Source organism: Apodemus sylvaticus, chromosome 4, assembly GCF_947179515.1.
Source record: "Apodemus sylvaticus chromosome 4, mApoSyl1.1, whole genome shotgun sequence".
In the NCBI taxonomy this organism is placed as follows: domain Eukaryota; kingdom Metazoa; phylum Chordata; class Mammalia; order Rodentia; family Muridae; genus Apodemus; species Apodemus sylvaticus.
Genome location: NC_067475.1, coordinates 119118906 through 119129915, shown reverse-complemented (window position 1 = coordinate 119129915; position 11010 = coordinate 119118906). Strand labels below are relative to the sequence as shown.

The following is an 11010-nucleotide window of genomic DNA, read 5'->3' as shown; positions in this document are numbered from 1 at the left end:
CCAAATAATCCCTAATTATAACCTTTTGGAAAGAACTCTCCTCATCTGTATATACATGTGAATTTTACACTGTGAAATTATTGAAATTTCAATAGAGGTTTGTTCAAATCATCCATAAATTTAAAAATGCCATTTTGAATTTACAACATGCTAAAATTTAAACATTCATAAATATTGTGACAATGTCTAAGAATTACCAGTGTACAAATCACATTTAGACACAGCAATCTAGCTATCACTTACCTGTTTTCAAACTGTATTGGATAAAGAGATGGCTTTTGGAGCTATGCTTATATGTCCACTTACATATTCCGTTATATATTTGTTATTATTTTTTCTCCTTTGATTTTTAAAATATTTATACTTATTTGTACTTATTTCTCTGTTTAAATGGCAGATGGCAAGTAATATCAGGATGATCTGTATCAATTAGAATGTGTCACATGGTGTTATTTAGCACAATTTCTTTGGAAGCATGAAAATCTTTATATTTCATCTTTCAGTTTCTTGAAGAAAAATAACTTTCATTGTTTTAACAGAAGATGTACTTAGAATGCCCTGTGTCAAGAATGATTAATATTTCACTCTCCTGTTCCTGATTTGTAGTATACTGGCTTTATTAGTACCCCCCCCCACGCCTGGTGTTTGATAAATTTAGTGTTGAGCATATGAGCTAAAGCAAATCTGAAGCAAACCAGTTGTAGATGCTTAAGTGACAGTACAGATAAAAACAACATTCAAATGTTGAACATTCATGAATGCATTCCGTGACTATCCCATTTATTAAGGAGCACTAAATTTGCATACTACCTCAAATATTGCATCTATAAGATTAATAAAATATATATACAGGGCTGCAGATAGCTCAGCCAAGACAGTGTTTATATTCAAGAATAAGGACCTGAGTTCGATGTACAGAACTCTGGTAAGAAGCCAGGAAGGATGAAAGCCTTCTGATTCCAGAACTGGGGAAAAATCAGAAATTCCTTCACTTCACCAGCTAATCTACCAACCCAAGAAGTGAGCTTCACATCAATGAGAGATCCCATCTTAAAAAGCAAGATTGATGTCTTTTCTCTATTCTCATATACGTGAATAAGAATTAACATACGCATGTATGACTATGCAATTATACATGCACACACACAAAAGGGAAATTCACTAAACTACATAGTTGCCATAGTGTTCCTATGTTGAGTTTGGATAATTGCTTCAATTTCATGAAAGCAGATTCTAAACATTTTCAATAGATTTTTTGCAAATAATAGTGACACAGGAGAATGTTCATATTAAATAATGGAAAAACAAGAATAAAAAAAGAGCCAAAATTATTTATTTTTTTAAAGATTTATTTATTTTATATACATGATGAATACAATATAGCTATCCTCAGACATACCAGAAGAGGGCATCAGATTTCATTACAGATGGCTGTGAGCCACCATATGGTTACTGGGAATTGAACTCAGGACCTCTGGAAGAGCAGTCAGTGCTCTTAACTGCTGAGCCTTCTCTCCAGCCCAAAATTATTTATTTCATATAAAGGTAACATGTAGCTGTGACTGACTGAATATCTACCTCTGTATCACCAAATTACCTCTCTATCTAGAAAGCTTTGTGGCATATCTATCTATCTATCTATCTATCTATCTATCTATCTATCTATCTATCTATGTATCTATGTATCTATGTATGTATGTATCTATCTATCTATCTATCTATCTATCTATCTATCTATCTATCTCCAAATAATTAAGAATCTTTTATGCCCCCATTTGTAATTATTTAAGGCTTTAAAAGGTTTTAGTCTCATTCCATTAACTTCATACCTTTATTATAATGGGTATGTATGTGTATATATGTAGAATACATAATACTTTAAGATTTTATATATTTCCCTACTAATTACATGTAAATATTGAAAATATAATCATATCTTTATATTTATACTATTATATACTTTATAGCTTTTCTACAGAGAAAATGCCTCCCAAATGTTAAATGCATGACTTTGGAAAACCATGAAGGAAATGTTCACTTAATCTTAAATAAAGGACCAGCAGATGAAATCGCTCAGGGATAAAGAGACTTGGTGTCAAGCTAGATATCTGTCCCCAGAAACCACATGTTAGAAAGAGAGAACCAACACTTACAAGGTGTCCCTCAATGTCCATGTGTCAGTGACACACATGTGCATGCACTAAATAAATAAATAAATAAGCAAGCAAATGATTTTAAAGACTAAAAAATGCCCAATGTCTTGTTCATTATATTATGAGGAACTTAGGTCTCATATTGACCTCTAAGGCTGATAGAATTGGAGAGTATCTTTGAAGAAATATGTTCTCTAAACTATTCTAATATTTCATTTTAAAAATAGAAATGCTTTAATGACTGACATATAGAAAGAATACAAGATTTTTCTGAGTAATCTAACTTATCATTGCCAAGGCATATAGAATATAATTAATAATTATTTTGAAAAATTGACAATTTTAAAGATAAATACAATGAATAAGAAATTAGAATAGAGGGGAGTACTATATATAACAAATTAGAATGGAGGGGGGTACTATATATAACAAAAATTCCATTATTTAGTTGCATTGCAATTAAGGTAAAGATTATATATATATTTCTTCTATAAATATTGAAAGGTTTTCATGCATACAATATACTTTTGTAAAAATATAAATTAAAATCTTTTTATTAGATATATTATTTATTTACATTTCGAATGTTGTACCGTTTCCTGGTTTCCACCCCCCCCCCAACAAAAACCTCCCTAACTCATACCCCCTCTCCATGCTCAACAATCCACTCACTCCTACTTCCTGTCCTGGCATTCCCGTATACTGGGGCATTAAGCCTTCTCAGGACCAAGGGCCTCTCCTCCCTTTGATGTCCAACAAGGCCATCCTCTGCTATATATGCAGCTGTAGCCATGGGTCCCTTCATGTGTACTCTTTGGTTGGTGGTTTAGTCCCTGGGAGCTCTGGGGGTACAGGTTGGTTCATATTATTGTTCCTCCTATGGGACTGCAAACCTCTTTACCTCCTTGGGTCCTTTCTCTAGTGCCTCCATTGGGACTGTTCTCAGTTTAACAGTTGACTGAGAGTGTCCCCCCTCTGTATTTGTCATGCATTGGCAGAGCCTTTCAGGAGATAGCTATATCAGGCTTCTGTGAGCAAGCACTTGTTGGCATCCATAATAGTGTCTGGGATTGGTAACTGGATATGGGATAGATCCCCAGGTCAGGCAGTCTCTGGATGGTTTTTCCTTCAGTCTCTGACCCAAACTTTGTATATTCTCCTTTAGGAATTTTGTTCCCCCTTCTAAAAAAGACCAGAGTAGCCATACTTTGGTCTTCCTTCTTCTTGAGCTTCATTTGTTCTATGAGTTGTATCTTGGGTATTCTGAGCCCCTGGACTAATATCCACTTACCAGTGAGTGCATACCATGCACATTATTTTGTGATTGGGATACCTCACTCAGGGTATTTTCTAGTACCATCCATTTGCCTAAGAATTTCATGTTGTTATTAATAGCTGAGTAGTACTCCATTGTGTATATGTACCATATTTTCTGTATCCATTCATCTCTTGAGGGACATCTGGGTTGTTTCCAGCTTCTGGCTATTATAAATAGGGCTGCTATGAACATAGTAGAACATATATCCTTATTACATGTTGCAGAATCCACTGGGTATATGCCTAGGAGTAGTACAGCAGGGTCCTTCTGTATTACTATGCCCAGCTTTCTGAGGAATCATTAAACTTATTTGCAGAGTGGTTGTACCAGCTTGCAATCCCACCAGCAATGCAGGAGTGTCCCTCTTTCTCTACATCCTGGCCAGCACCTGTTGTCACCTGAATTTTTGATTTTAGCTATTCTGACTAGTGTAAGGTGGAATCTCAGGGTTGTTTTGATTTATATTTCCCTGATACTAAGAATGTTGAACATTTCTTTAGGTGCTTCTCAACCATTTGATATTCCTCAGTTGAGAATTTTTTGTTTAGCTCTGTACCCCATTTTTAATAGGGTTATTTGGTTCTCTGGAGTCTACCTTCTTGAGTTCTTTGTATATATTGGATATAAGCCCTCTATCAGATATAGGATTGGTAAAGATCTTTTCCCAATCTGTTGGTTGCCATTTTGTCCTATCGACAGTGTGCTTTGCCTTACAGAAGCTTTGGAATTTTATGAGGTCCCATTTGTTGATTCTTGATCTTAGACCATAAGCTTGTGTTCTGTTCAGGAACTTTTTCTCTGTGCCCATGTCCTCAAGGGTCTTCCCCAGTTTCTTTTCTATTAGATTCAATATATCTGTTTTATGTGGAGGTACTTGATCTACTTGGACTTGAGCTTTGTATAAGGAGATAAGAATGGATCAATTCGCATTCTTCTGCATGTTGACCTCCAGTTGAACCAGCACCATTTCTTGAAAATGCTATCTTTTTTCCACTGCATGGTTTTAGCTCCTTTGCCAAAGATCAAGTGACTGTAAGTATGTGGATTCATTTCTGGTTTTTTTCAGTTTTTTATTTCAAAAAACGATGTTTGTATCTTTACACTGATGTGAGTACAGGGAGTGAGTGTGAAGGTGTGACAAAGTGTCCCTGAAAGTATGACAAAGTGTCCCTGAAGATGTGTGAACCCTGCTGTTAGAGATGCAAGTGAAGGATGATGCTCCTTCATGGTCGTTGTTGTTGTTGTTCTTAGTTGAGCTAATAAAACCAAGATTGCCTTGATAGTACACCAAAAGGAAGAATTTACATATACATATGGAGAAATTATAATATCATTGTTTCCTTGGAGGTAGTAAGGAAATGTAGAAGACTAAGCTAATAGTTTAAAGTACTGTTCACTTCAATAGTACCAAGGAGAGACTGGAAGATATAACAAACACAGACTTCAGAAAGAATTCTACTGACAGCCATAAAACAAACCCAGAAACACAAAAAATTTGGAAGCTGAGAAAAAGCATTATTCAAGAGTCATGAGATTATGAGTAAGATGTAACCAAGTATACTGGACTATTGATAGAAATCTCTATTCAAGGTTTGAAGAACATTTGGCTGAAAAGAAATTAGTTGCAGGGCATTCTTGATAATAAGACCTGGGATAGTAACAAACTTAAGCATGGAGTAAAGAAGAGGAAAGAGAAGGCAGTCTGTTCATGCTCACAGTGGCTGAGACAATATGCATACCTAGGTAACTTTTATTGTCATAATAAAAGGAACCAGCTGAGGAACAGAGTCAGAGCCACAGGTAGGAGCCAGGACCTCTGGTGGTCTGAGCATACAGAACTGCATTGCTGGGATTGCTCCCAAGACAATATTTGAAATGTAAACAATTTAAAACTATGATGACTTTACGTAAAGTTATTCTTGTGCAAGTTGTTGAGAGAGAAGAATGCCAAAAGTGTTATTTATCCAAACACAAGTAGACACTTGGTAATAGATTTCAGGGACATGGAGAAATAATGCTTTATTGTCTTACAGAAGCAGTTCTTGAACTATAGTTATAGTTCAGATGAAAAAAATTGAAAAGACAAAAATGCAAAAGCTTTGCAATTTAGGTGGATGAAAAAAAGAAAAAAACTTTCATATCAAGCATTCAAGATGTTGCTTCCGAGCTGAGCACAGGCAAGTCAGATTGCTGAAGCAAGTAAGAAAGCCCGCTCCATCAGCATTCTGTTTTTATTTTTTATAAAAAGTAACAGAAAATAACACAAAAATGAACAAGAACCTCCTGTCTCAGATGATAAAGTGTGATTCTGAAAACTGTTGCAACCAGGGCCAGCTTCGGTAGGTGGGTGTACCTGTAGGGTAGAAAGGCAGGCGGCCAAGTCTGGAGCTGTTGGGAATGCTTTCCCAACAGGCTCTCAGGTTTGTCCATTTACATTGTCAAAAGAATGCACACATTACAGGTCAGCTTCCTCCGCTTTGCTGACAAAGTTCCTGGAATGTTTTTCTGTTTGTTTCTTTTTCCTCGTGTGTGTGTGTGTGTGTGTATGTGTGTGCGTGTGTGTGTGTGTATTGTGGGAACAGTTTCTGTACATCGGTGGAGTCCAGTAGCTGATGCTGGATGTCTACTAACATTGCTCTCTCTTTGAGGTTTTTGGTTTTTTTTTTTTTTTGTTTTTTTTGTTTTTTTTTTTTTTGAGCCCAGTTTTTGTACTAGGCCTGGAACTTACTGTTTGAATTCAATTCTCCAGGTTCCAGATATATGCCATGTATGACACTGGGCTCTGCCTCGTACATGAGTGCTGGGGTCTGAGCACAGGTCCTCCTCATACACCAAGAAGATAACCTACTGAGTTTTCATCTCTCCAACCTTCATCCAATGCCTTCTTATAGCATAAGTTCAGCTTGCATAGGACATTTATTCAAAGTTGTATTGTCCCAAGTCTGAGGACAAGTTGGATATCATTTGGAGCTAAATTAAGAGTTGTCAAAAATAAATACTTTGTAGTAAGCATATAGATATTAGGGGAGATTCAAATTTAAATTATGACTTTATCAACCATCATCATTAAAAATGATCAGCATTTTTAATATATGGTTTCCTTCTTAGAGTTTAAACATTTTATAAATATATTTGAATTCTATCCTTCACATTATATGAGTTAAAAAATTACAATATGTAGCTCAAAAATCAATATTTAAGTGTATTTTTCATAAGTTAAAATCGTGACCCTAATTGAAGTATACTATGAATATGTTTCAAACAAATGCTGTAATTCATTAAAGACTGAGGGGATATGGAACATTCAAATGTTATATGTATCTGTTGGATAGATTATTCTATATCCAGAAAGTTATAAACAACTTTTAAAAGTTGTGTTTGTTATATTAATAGAAATTCCTAAAGTATTATTTTCATGGGGTAAAAGAAAGAAATTGCATCTCCATCAGGTAAGAATATGTTTTGGTGGGAAACTAGTTATAAAGTTATAAAGTTAATAAATAGTTCAAACATAAAGACTTCAAGGACTATGACAAGAGTCTGGGATACCCTCATATTACTTTTCTCTGACTATATTATATCCATTGACAGTTACTGTTTGATCGTTTGCCCACCTTACATTCATATAGTAGTTGCAATGAATGTTTATTACTGCCCACAGTAATAGATGGTAATAGGATGGTATTGCTAGGTTAGCTTATTTGGTAGGAGCTCTAAAGGCCAGTGAGATGACTCAGTGGGCAAAGCAATTGTTACCCCTAGGCTGACACTTTGAGTTTAATCTAAATAATCCATAGACTGAAGGGACAACTACCAAAAGTTGTTTTCTAATTTTACTCATGAACTGTGGTAAGTACACATACACACACACACACACACACACACACACACACACATACACACACACACACCAAATAAATAAATAAGTTGAAAAGGATTTTAATTCTGGATATCTTCTTGTTTGCTCTTTTGCAAATTAAGTGAGCATGATAAGAAGAAATTAATTAAGATAGCACCCTTGCTCCCGCATGGATATTTTCACAGAGAACTTCGGACACTTAGTTAAATATCTCTACCCTCTTCCTATCCTGATGACTAGAAAACAAGAATACACCTGAGAAATGATCTCTACAAGATTCCTACAGCAGTGTCTACATATTTGAGAAACCCTTTCTCTTTTAGATGATAGAGGGGTTTACTTCACTGGCATGATCTTATTTCTCAGACATATTAAACAGAGAAACAGGAACACGCAGAGTCTCTGCTAGAGCTCGCCCTGGATTGGTGTGAGGGTATGCAGGTCCTGGCATTGTGGCAAGGTGTCAGAACTCATCGTTTTGCATGATCATCATTCTCAAGTACAACACTGTAGAAGGCCAGAGTTACACAATGTACAATTATGTCCTAGTGAAATGAGGACAGATATTATAGAACATCAATCGGTTCATGCATGTGTTCTCTGACCTGAAAAATAAGGCAACAAAAACATTTTATGAATTTTTAAAAATCTGATATCATTTCAGACATTTATTTGTATTTGGTTATAATACTGTATTATAACTCATAGGTCAAGCTTGATTTCAACTATATATGTAGCCCAGGCTGCCCCTAAACTCATGATGTCATTTATTATTATTGTTGTTATTGTTATTGTTATTATTAATATTATTATTAATATTATTATTATATACTTTAGCACCGAAAGTTTGAGATTTCAGGGATAAGTCATCAAATTCATCAAATAAAATGTCTTAATTCATTGACAAAAAAATCAAATTATTATACATGATGAAGAAGAAAAAGAAACCCACACACATTCAGACATATCCAACTGTGTATGCTGATGTGGTCAAAAAATATGTAAGCTGTCCGCTCAGAAATCTGTACCCCGACTTCTCCTCCTTGACAATCAGGAGTTTCTCTCAAAATGATTGACAGTATAGTCTAGCCTAGTGTAAAACTGTGAACTGACAATTATTCTCCTACCTCAGCTTCCTTGGTAATGGGTTCACAAGTACAATTTATTGTGCTGAAGTTCCTGTCATGGTGTGTCTTTACATAAATACATAGGATCTCAATGTTTTATTAAGCATGCATAAACTGACTTATCAACCTAGCCTTTAAATAAACAAAATTGCAGAATAAAAGCTATATGATGCAAGAAAAGTCTAACATTCTTGGGTAGCTTGTTATATTATTACTAAAGTTAATCACAGAAAAAAAAAAAGACACACTAGCATCCACTGCAGTATAGCATATAATTAATATGCTTAGGTTGGGCTAGTGCTTTCCATAATGGCACATTTATGATAACTAATCTATGTCCTGAGGTTTTCTGTAACACTACTTTGGAAAAACTGGTTTCACTAACATTTCACTTGCACAAACTCAGGAATGAACACACAATCTGTCCTGACAATATTTTTTTAAATTTATCTGCATTTATTTTATGCTAAATTTTTCCCCTTCTGAGTATTTGTTTCTTTGATTTCTTGTGAGATATCTTTTTCTTCTTGCAACCTCCTCTTCTGGCTGTGGAACAATGTGTTCCTTCTCAGTGAGGATCATCTCAGTGTGGCCCGCGGAGCTCTTGTACGGGTTAATCCAGCCATGAGCTCTGTAGGTTCGTCGGCACATCTCAGGTGCCTTGTTCACCTGGGTGTGTTCAGTGACTAGAGAACCTATATCTAAACCCTAATGTTCAGCATTGCACTCTGCATTTTTGAGCATGTGCAGCAAAAATTCCGCACTCTTTGTTGCCCACTGTCCCTGTGCCCAGTCCCACCGTTTGGACAGGGCCCACCTACCTACTCCACTCTTATACCACCGGAAAAGGACACATTGATTCTTTAAAGTAGCACCCTTCAGTAACGTGGCGGCTTGGCGAATATGCTTACACTCGATGGCCTGGGCAGTTACCTGGGAGTTCTTAAAATGAAAGCGAAGGTTTGAACCTCTTGACTTGTATGATTTTGTGGGGTATTCTAAGTCAAGAGAGTAGCAAATCATCTTGATAGGTCACTTCTGGCTGCTTACAGGAAGATCTGTCCTGACAATTTTGTATCCAATTCTTGATGATAGTAATGCACCTAATGAACCTAATTATTTCTAGTGCTGCCATTTTGAAAAAAAAATGGAAGAGAAAATAAGTATAATCTTGGAAACTGAATTTGAAAGAACATCCTGAAAGAGTAGAGTGGCAGCTCTTTAGTTAAGAGAACTTGATACCCAGAGAAGCATTCTTAACTGCCACATAGGACATCTTATAACTGCTCACCTCCTTGGAATTGACACCCTCTCTTGTCTTCTGCTGGTACCTGCTTGAATGTGACATAAAGGCAATATATATCCCCAAATCATCTTATTATCTGGTTAGCAGCTGACATTTCTGTCTGCGAAACATTAATTGTTTACATTTAATTAAAGTAGTGTATTTTAAGGAAATGCAGCTATATGTAAACCTATAAAGATGTTTCTTAGATAGATTAAAAGAATTTGGTCCTTTTAATTTGTTGAAGCAATAAATGATTCTAGCTGCTAGCCAATGTTAGGCAGATAAAAGTAATCTGAATGGAATGCAAATCTAGCCAACCAGGTGGCTTGCACTGAACAGGTGGGTAACATTTCCTGTGGTGTTAAAGGCATGCGTTAGACTCCAAGGCAACAAACCTATACCAACTGAGCAAACACTGCTAAATTTAAACACATTTCAGAGATTTTTTTTCAAAAAACAAGAACCAGGTATTATCAATCAGGATGGTTAAAACTCCCTTTTCAAATGCCATTCTATGCTGTGCTCACTCAATTAATCAAACCACTTGGTACTTTACTTCAGTCCAGTCATATTCTTAGAGATCCATGAATCAAACATTCCTCACAATAACTTAAGACGTTGCCCATGCTGAAATCCAAAGCTTTCTTTATTGCCATTTTAAAATAAATCATAAATCATTGTATAAAATGTTAAGTTCCACTTCATATAACAGGGATACTGACCTTATATAAATAAAAAGAAACTCTTTGAGGCCTTCAAGGGACCAAGTGCTAAATCTGTATATTGAAGCCGAAATTTTTAAACATCTGTGGATGATAAATAAAAAGAAAAATGACTGAGAAAAATTGGAAAAATAAAACCTACACTTCTTCCATGTTACACAAAAATATGCACACCATTGTATTTTACTGGCACATGTTCATCCATACATTATGACTTCTGACCATAGCGTTTAACTTACAGATTTAAAGGAGAAGCATCAGACAGTATCAATAAGAGTCACAAGTCTTAACATATGAACACCTATGATATAACTGTCTATGGCCACTAGTGTCTCATTCTTTTCTTTAAAAATCAAAGTCAGAGCATTTATTTAGAAGACAAAATTTCAGGCACTGGCAGAGCCTCTCAGGAGACAGCTATATCAGGCTCCTGTCAGCACTTGTTGGCATCCACAATAGTGTCTGGATTTGTCAACTATATATGGGATGGATTCCCCAGGTGGGGCAGTCTCTAGATGGCCTTTCCTTCAGTCTCTGCTCCAT

General features: G+C 35.7%; 1 pseudogene; it reads right to left on the bottom strand.

Moving 5' to 3' along the window:
- Positions 1 to 8953: 8953 nt before the first annotated feature.
- LOC127682364 (60S ribosomal protein L17-like) lies at positions 8954 to 9480 on the bottom strand (annotated as a pseudogene).
- Between the last annotated feature and the right edge of the window lie 1530 nt (positions 9481 to 11010).